Source organism: Echinops telfairi, unplaced genomic scaffold (genome assembly GCF_000313985.2).
Source record: "Echinops telfairi isolate 266 unplaced genomic scaffold, ASM31398v2 ScPeMD7_443;HRSCAF=831, whole genome shotgun sequence".
In the NCBI taxonomy this organism is placed as follows: domain Eukaryota; kingdom Metazoa; phylum Chordata; class Mammalia; order Afrosoricida; family Tenrecidae; genus Echinops; species Echinops telfairi.
In genome coordinates this window covers 35,258,200-35,265,603 of record NW_022104341.1, presented here as the reverse complement: position 1 = coordinate 35,265,603, position 7,404 = coordinate 35,258,200, and the positions used below count along the sequence as shown (strand labels likewise).

At 44.6% G+C, this 7,404-nt stretch overlaps 1 pseudogene; it reads right to left on the bottom strand.

Annotated features, from left to right (window-relative positions):
• Nucleotides 1-6,959, bottom strand: part of LOC101642523 — a 20,102-nt pseudogene extending 13,143 nt beyond the window's left edge.
• Nucleotides 6,960-7,404: the final 445 nt, after the last annotated feature.

Genomic DNA, 7,404 nt, shown 5'->3' with positions numbered 1-7,404 from the left:
TTGGGCAGCACTGGGTTGGGATGTTTTCTTGATGTGCACTTACCCTTTATATAAAATTCTGTCTTACACATGAGTTTCTGTGGATTTGTTTCTCTAAAGTACCCAGACTAATACAGTGGCGGACACTAGAAAGGACAAAGAAAGGGCATTTTAATTATTCGTTCATAATAGAATAAATCATGGGTGACCAGGTGTCTCTTTTGAAGGAAGTGGTCACTGTAAACATTTATCCCAAGAAAGCATTCAGGGATGAGGACCGAGAGCGTGTGACTCGTGGCTAGGAGTAGATCCTGGGCGAGTGCTTCTCCGCCTGCAGGACTGAAAGAACAACTGGGGCTTTGCTCAGGGCCTCCTTTTCCCCTCTTCCTGCGGGTAGGCTCTTCTGCTGAGAGCATACTCAGCTCTGCCAGGCCGACTTTGCCTAAGGAGAAAGCTTGCCCTATTTCAGGCTTTGTGCCAGGGGTCAATAGTTTGTCTAAGCCCGTGGTTCTGTTTCATCGATGGATACTAGATACGTTCTCCAATCCAATCTTTACTGGTCATCGAGGGGCTCTACCTGCTTGACTTTTGGGTCTTATTTCTCAATAGGTTTCGAACTCAGGCTGGGAAGCAGAATACCATGACTGAGGCCCCTGGGGGCACTCCAAGGGTCACCCTCCAGAGTTGCTGAGACTGAGATTTCTAAGACCCTTACACCTGCCGATCTAGAGTGAGGAAGGACAGATTTAGGACAAAGAAAACACACTGGTTTCTGACAGGAACCCCAACTCAGAATTCCCAAGGAGAGACACTTTGAAGGCCAGGTGTTAGTTTGAAGTTGAGCCAATTCTTACCTGAGCTGCGTGGCATACTCCAGGGTGAGAATCGTCTCTCAGGAGAATTATGCCCCAAATGTTTGCCATGCTAAGAGGCCTTCAAAATATCACTAATTCCCTTATAGGTGAACATGTACACAGAAATCAGAATCCAAACAAACAAACAAAACCATATTCTATATGACACTGTAACATAGCCAAAGTTCTACAGTAAGCAAAGGATTGTTGTTGTGAGATGCCATGAGTTGGTTCAGACTCAGAGCGACTCGATGTAGACAGCAGAAGGAAACACCTCCCTATCCTCACGATTGCGCTTATGTTTGAACCACAGGTGCAGCCCCTGTGTCAGTTCACCTTGTCAAAGGCTTCCTCTTTTTTGCCGACCCGCTGCTTTATCAGGCATGATGTCCTTTCCCAGGGCTTGGTCTCCCTGACAACATGTCCAAAGTGTGTGTGAGAAAGTCTCACTGATCTCGTTTCTAAGAAGCATTTTCCCACGAACAATTTGTTTGTTCTTCAGGCCGTCTATGGGTACTTTTAACATTTGTTGCTAGCACCATAACGCAAATGCACCAATTCTTCAGTCCTCAAGGCGACATCCCTGTTCTTCAACACTTTAAAGAGCTCTTGTATAGCTGCTTTGCCCAATGCAATATGCATTTGATTGCTCGACTGCTGCTTCGTGAACACTGAGTGTGGACCCAAGCGAAATGAAAGCCCTAACAACTTTAGTCTTTTCTCCACTTGTCACGATGTTTTCTACTGGTCCAGCTGTGGGGATTTGGGTTTTCTTTACGTTGAGGGGCAATCTAGTGGTGAAGTGAAGATTCTTAATATGGCTCTTCTATCCATGTCTTTCAAACCCCCACAAAACAACTGGGTGGGGCCATGCAAATGAAGCGTGTGCAACACTAATACAGTTTTATTTGCCACTCTCCTGGCTGTCAGAATGAGCTATCTCAGAAGCAAGCACAGAGAGAAATCCCAGGACTACCAAAGAAGAGTTACCAATGCACCACGTTTGAGCTTTTCTTTTTCTTCTTCTATTTTTTTAATCTCTTGTACTCATTAAAAAAATCATTTTATTGGGGGCTCTTACAACTCTTATCACAATCCATACATACGTCCATTGTGTCAAGCACATTTGTACATTGGTTGCCCTCATCATTTGCTCTCCACTTAAGCCCCTGGCATCAGCTCCTCATTTATTCCCCCTCCCTTCCCACTCCCCTCTCCTTCACGAACCCTTGATAATTTATAAATTATTATTTTGTCATATCTTTCACTGTCTGACGTCTCCCTTCACCCACTTTTCTACTGTCCGTCCCCCAGGGAAGAGGTTATATGTAGATGCTTGTAATCCTTGTAATTGGTTCCCCCTTTCTACCCCACCCTCCTGGTATCGCCACTCACACCACTGGTCCTGAAGGGATCATCTGCCCTGTATTCCCTGTGTTTCCAGTTCCTATCTGTACCAGTGTACATCCTCTGGTCTAGCCGGATTTGTAAGGTAGAATTGGGATCATGATAGTGGGGGGGAGGGGGAGAGGAAGCATTTAGGAACTAGAGGAAAGTTGTATGTTTCATCGTTGCTACATTGCACCCTGACTGTCTTGTCTCCTCCCCGTGACCCTTCTGTAAGGGGATGTCCAGTTGCCTACAGATGAGCTTTGGGTCCCCAATCTTCACTCCCCCTCATTCATAATGATATGATTTTTTTGTTTTTTGATGCCTGATACCTGATCCTTTCTACACCTCTTGATCACAGAGGCTGGTGTGCTTATTCCATGTGGGCTTTATTGCTTCTGAGCTAGATGGCCTCTTGTTTACCTTCAAGCCTTTAAGACCCCAGACACTGTATCTTTTGATAGCTGGGCTCCATCAGCTTTCTTCACCACATTTGCTTATGCACCCATTTGAATTCAGCAATTGTATCGGGGAGCTGAACACACAATGGTATGCTGTTTTTTCTTTGATGCTTGATAACTGATCCCTTTGGCACCTCGTGATCACACGTTTGCTCTTCATGTGAAGTGGCAGAGGCCTAGACCAGAGGCACTGGAGTCTGCAGCACAGAGACCATGGGATGGAGCAAAGGTGCCAGACTGAGATCAAAGGCCAAGGCAAGGATGCCGTTGGCTAGAAGAGGGAAGCAGCTCTGAGACTAGGAGATTGTGAGGGATCGCAGCAGGCTGGATTCCTGGCCCATGGAGGCAGAGGCCAAGGGACCATGTGACTGAGAGGCTGAGGACTGGAGAGAGACTTGGCTGCTGCCCGAGGAGAGCTGTTGCTGTGTCCTTACTGTGTATGAATCCTGGCCATGGTAACTTGCTCACTTCCCGAATAAACCACCTGAATTGTGAGTACTGTCTGCGAGTTCTGTGTGGCCCCTGCAGCAGATGAATGAACGCAGCAGAACAGGAGAGTGAGGTGGGAGGAAAAGTTGGCGTCCGAATAGGATGAAGAAGGACGCAGGGTGAAGGCATGCCTGATCGCTGCTTGATGGCCATAGACCTTGCTGGTGAGGAACTGGCTTCTTCTCCTCTCTCGTGGTGCTTCAAGTGCCTCCGCGCTTTCAGATATATCTAATTGAACCTATGGTCTCCATGAATATGTATGAAAGGAAGAAAGAAATGGAAACAAGGAGAAAGGAAGGGAGGGAGGGAGAGAAGAAAGGATAATAGAAAGGAATGGAGGAGACAAGGGAGGCAGGACCTGAAGTAGACCCGACCATGGGCTGAGAAGCCTGGGAGTCTATGTGGAGTTGTGCATGGCTGTGTAATGCACACTCATATGTGATGGCCGCAGAGAGAGCTGTCAGGCTAGAGTATAGCACTGTGATAGCATTGCCCTCCATATCTCTAACCATATCAGATTCCAAAAACAACTTATGCTACCAAGTGAGGCAACACCCCTGCCACTCAGGAAACCAGACTGCCCAAATGTGACCTCAGCAAGGCTACGTAGCATGCTCCAGGGTGAGAGTCACGGCAAACTTAGCCATACTGGGAGGCCATGTCCAGATTCTGGGCCCTGAAAGTCTTGCTGTGCTGGCTCGTGGGCCATCTTCCCTTTTCTGTGACTGCACACCAGAGCTAGATATTTCCAACGTGACTCCATTCAGGGACTTTCTGGGGCAGGCTTGACTGTGGTGGAAGCAGAGTTCCATGAACTGAGCCCAGCCAAAGCGTTCTGCTGGGAACATGCATACTAGCCTTCAACATCCTCTTAAAGACCTATGTGGCAAGCATAAACCATCCTTACTTTATACGTGTGGAACTTGAGCCTCAAAGAGGCTGGTTCGATTCAACTCAGGTCAAATGGCTTCTGAAGTATCCAGCAGGAATTAGGCAAACATGAGGATTAATGAAAGACGTTAGTAACAGGAAAATGAAATGCATACTGACCAAAGGGGTGAATTAGGTAGTGAGAAAGGGGCAGGCACATGAATGATGATGCCATACTTTGAAATACCCTGAACCAAATGATGTGAACCCGCGCAATGGCTGACTGAGTTTCCAGCAATGCTGTGAGGGACCTGCTGAGAAGGAACCTGCCCAGAGAGAAAAATCACGGAAAGGGGGGACGTGCCAGTTAGAAGCCCCGGGACAGCACCCACTCAGCAGACTAAGCTCTTGTTTTTGATGTAGTAAGGGAAAGGACCAGAATGAAGAACATCATCACAGTATATGTACTGTGGGAGTGGGGTGTGCTAGGAAGAAATCGAGATAACTGGGAATCTTGCTTTATTTCTTTTTATTTTTCATTATGGGAATAAAAAATTTAAGAAAGCACACAGAATTAGAACACTATAATGCAGTGGTTCTCAACCTTCCTAATGCTGTGACCCTTTAATACAGTTCCTTATGTGGTGGTACCCCCCAACCATAAAATTATTTTCATTGTTACTTCATAACTGTAATTTTGCTACTGTTATGAATCGGGCGACCCTGTGAAAGGGGCGCTCAACCCCCAAAGGGGTCGCAATCCACAAGTTGAGAATCGCCCATGTGTGTCAGAGTAGAACTGGGCTTCAATGGCTTTGCAAGGGCTGAATTGTTTTTTTGGAAGTTGATTACCAGGCTTTCCTTCTTAGGCGCTGTTGCGTGGAGTCAAACTTCCAACCTTTGAGTTAGCAGCTGAGTGCATTAAGAGCTGTGCCACCCAGGGGCCCCTGGGGGAACCAATGCACCTTGATGGTGACCAGCATTTGCTGCACTGTCATTAGCTTCCCTTACATTTGGATTGTTTTTTAATTGAAGTATTTTGAAAAAAATCCTTACCACCTTATCACTTTACTTATAAATACTTCAGTGTATATTTCTATGAGAAACATTATGAAAAATAATCACAAAGCTATTCCCACACCTAACAAAGCCATCCAGTTTTAAATATCATCCAGTACCCGATCTATTTAAAATTTGGGGGATTATCTCATGAATGTCCTTTTATAATTGGTTTGTTTGAATCAGGATCCAACCAGGGCTGACTCAGGATGTTTGGTGGTTATACCTCTTTGTGACCTAGGCATCTACATCACTTGAATACTTACACCATTCATACAAATGCCCCTTAGGCAGTCTAGGATCAGGGTGTTATGACTGACTCATGCCAGGCATGGCGCTACTTGGACACCAGGAAATCAAACATGCACCATGTAAAATGATGGATTAAAACTTAATAAGTAGTTCACCCAGCTACTTAAACCTTCCTCCACACTCCCTGCCATTGAGTCAATCTGACTCATAGCCACCTGGTAGAATAGGGTAGAACTGCCTCTTTAGGGTTTCCGAGACGGGAACTCTTTTTTAAATAAAGTTATTTAGTTAGTTATTTAAATCATTTTATTGGGGGCTCATACAACTCTTATCATAATCCATACATGCATCAATTGTATAAAGCACATTTGTACATTTGTTACCCTCATCATTCTCAAAACATTCGCTCTCCACGTAGGCCTCTGGCATCAGCTCCTCATTTTCCCCACTCCCTCCCCGCTTCCCCCTCCCTCATGAGCCCTTAATAATTTATAAATTATTATTTTGTCATATCTTACACTGTCTGACGTCTCTCTTCATCCACTTTTCTGCTGTCCATCCCCCAGGGAGGAGGTTATATGTAGATCCTTGTAATCGGTTCCCCCTTTCTACCCCACCATCCCTCCACACTCCCGGTATCACCACTCTCACCACTGGTCCTGAGGGATCATCTGTCCAGGATTCCCTGTGTTTCCAGTTCCTATCTGTACCAGTGTACATCCTCTGGTCTAGCTAGATTTGTAAGGCAGAATTGGGATCATGATAGTGGTAGGGGAGCTGTAACTATGGAACTAAAAAGCCTCATCTTTCCCCCACGGAGTGGCTGGTGGCTTCAAACTGCTGACCTTTTTGTTAGCAGTGGAGCGACTCAGCAGACACCACCTTAACCAAGTGATGAGTGTAAACATCACCAATGAAAACTCATAGGAGTATCTTGAACCCCTTGTCAGTTTTGCGGGTTTTTTGTGTGTGCCAGAAATCTATAACCTGATTCCAGTCATGAGAAAACACGACAAACTCATTTGAGGAGCATCCTACAAAATAACTGACCAGTGTTCTTCTTCAAAAGTGCCAATGTCATGAAAGACTCAGGGGCTGGTACAGACCAGAGGAGAGAAGAAGTCATGACAAATGCAATGTGGGTTCCTGAGGCGGACCCTGAAACAGGAAAAGGACGTCAAAAATGGGGGACATTCAATTGTTATTTTTGTTAGGTATCTTCGAGTCAGGTCCAACTCATAGCAACCCAATGCAGACCAAAACACCACCTGGACATCAAAAAGGGTGACAGTCATAGATCTATTGTATAGTCAACGCTGCTCATTCCTATTCTTGATCATTACGCTACATCTATGTAACGATTTAACAAAAGGGAAATGAAATAAGGAGTATTGGGTTGCTGTATTATTTTTGCAACCTTAAATCTCAAATGATTTCAAAATGAAAAGGTAGAAAAAGGAAGTCTAACATACTCTTTAAAATTAAAAATACTTTAATTTGTTGATGATACTGAGAATTCGAGTGTATACGGAACTACATACCAATTCAACAATGTGTACATGAAAATTTCAGTGAGGCTGATCATATTTCCACGTTGTACAACCATTCTCACGTCTTTTTCTGGGTTGTTTCTCCCCCATTAATGTAAACTCACTGACCCCTAAGCATCCTATTTAATCTTTAGAGTTGGGGTTGTCAATTTGATCCTATACAGCTAGTTCTTAAAAGAGCATAATATTCAAGAGAGACTTTTTTTTCCCAAACTGGTTCAGCCAAACTATTGTTAGGTTTTAAGAAGACCTCAGGGGGTAGTCTCGGTTTAAGGCTTAAAGATATTTTATGGCAACAGTTTTGAGAGCTGACACATTCTTTTAATACGCATGTTGGTTTCTACAATTATGAAATTAACCAGGCATGATTAGCCGTTCTTCCAACTAGAATTAAATTAGGCGTTTGTTTAAATCATCCATCCAGGATTTTGGTTTGTCTTTTCCCTTTGTTACTGTGATCCTTTAATAGTTCCTTATGTGGTGGTACCCCCCAACCATAAA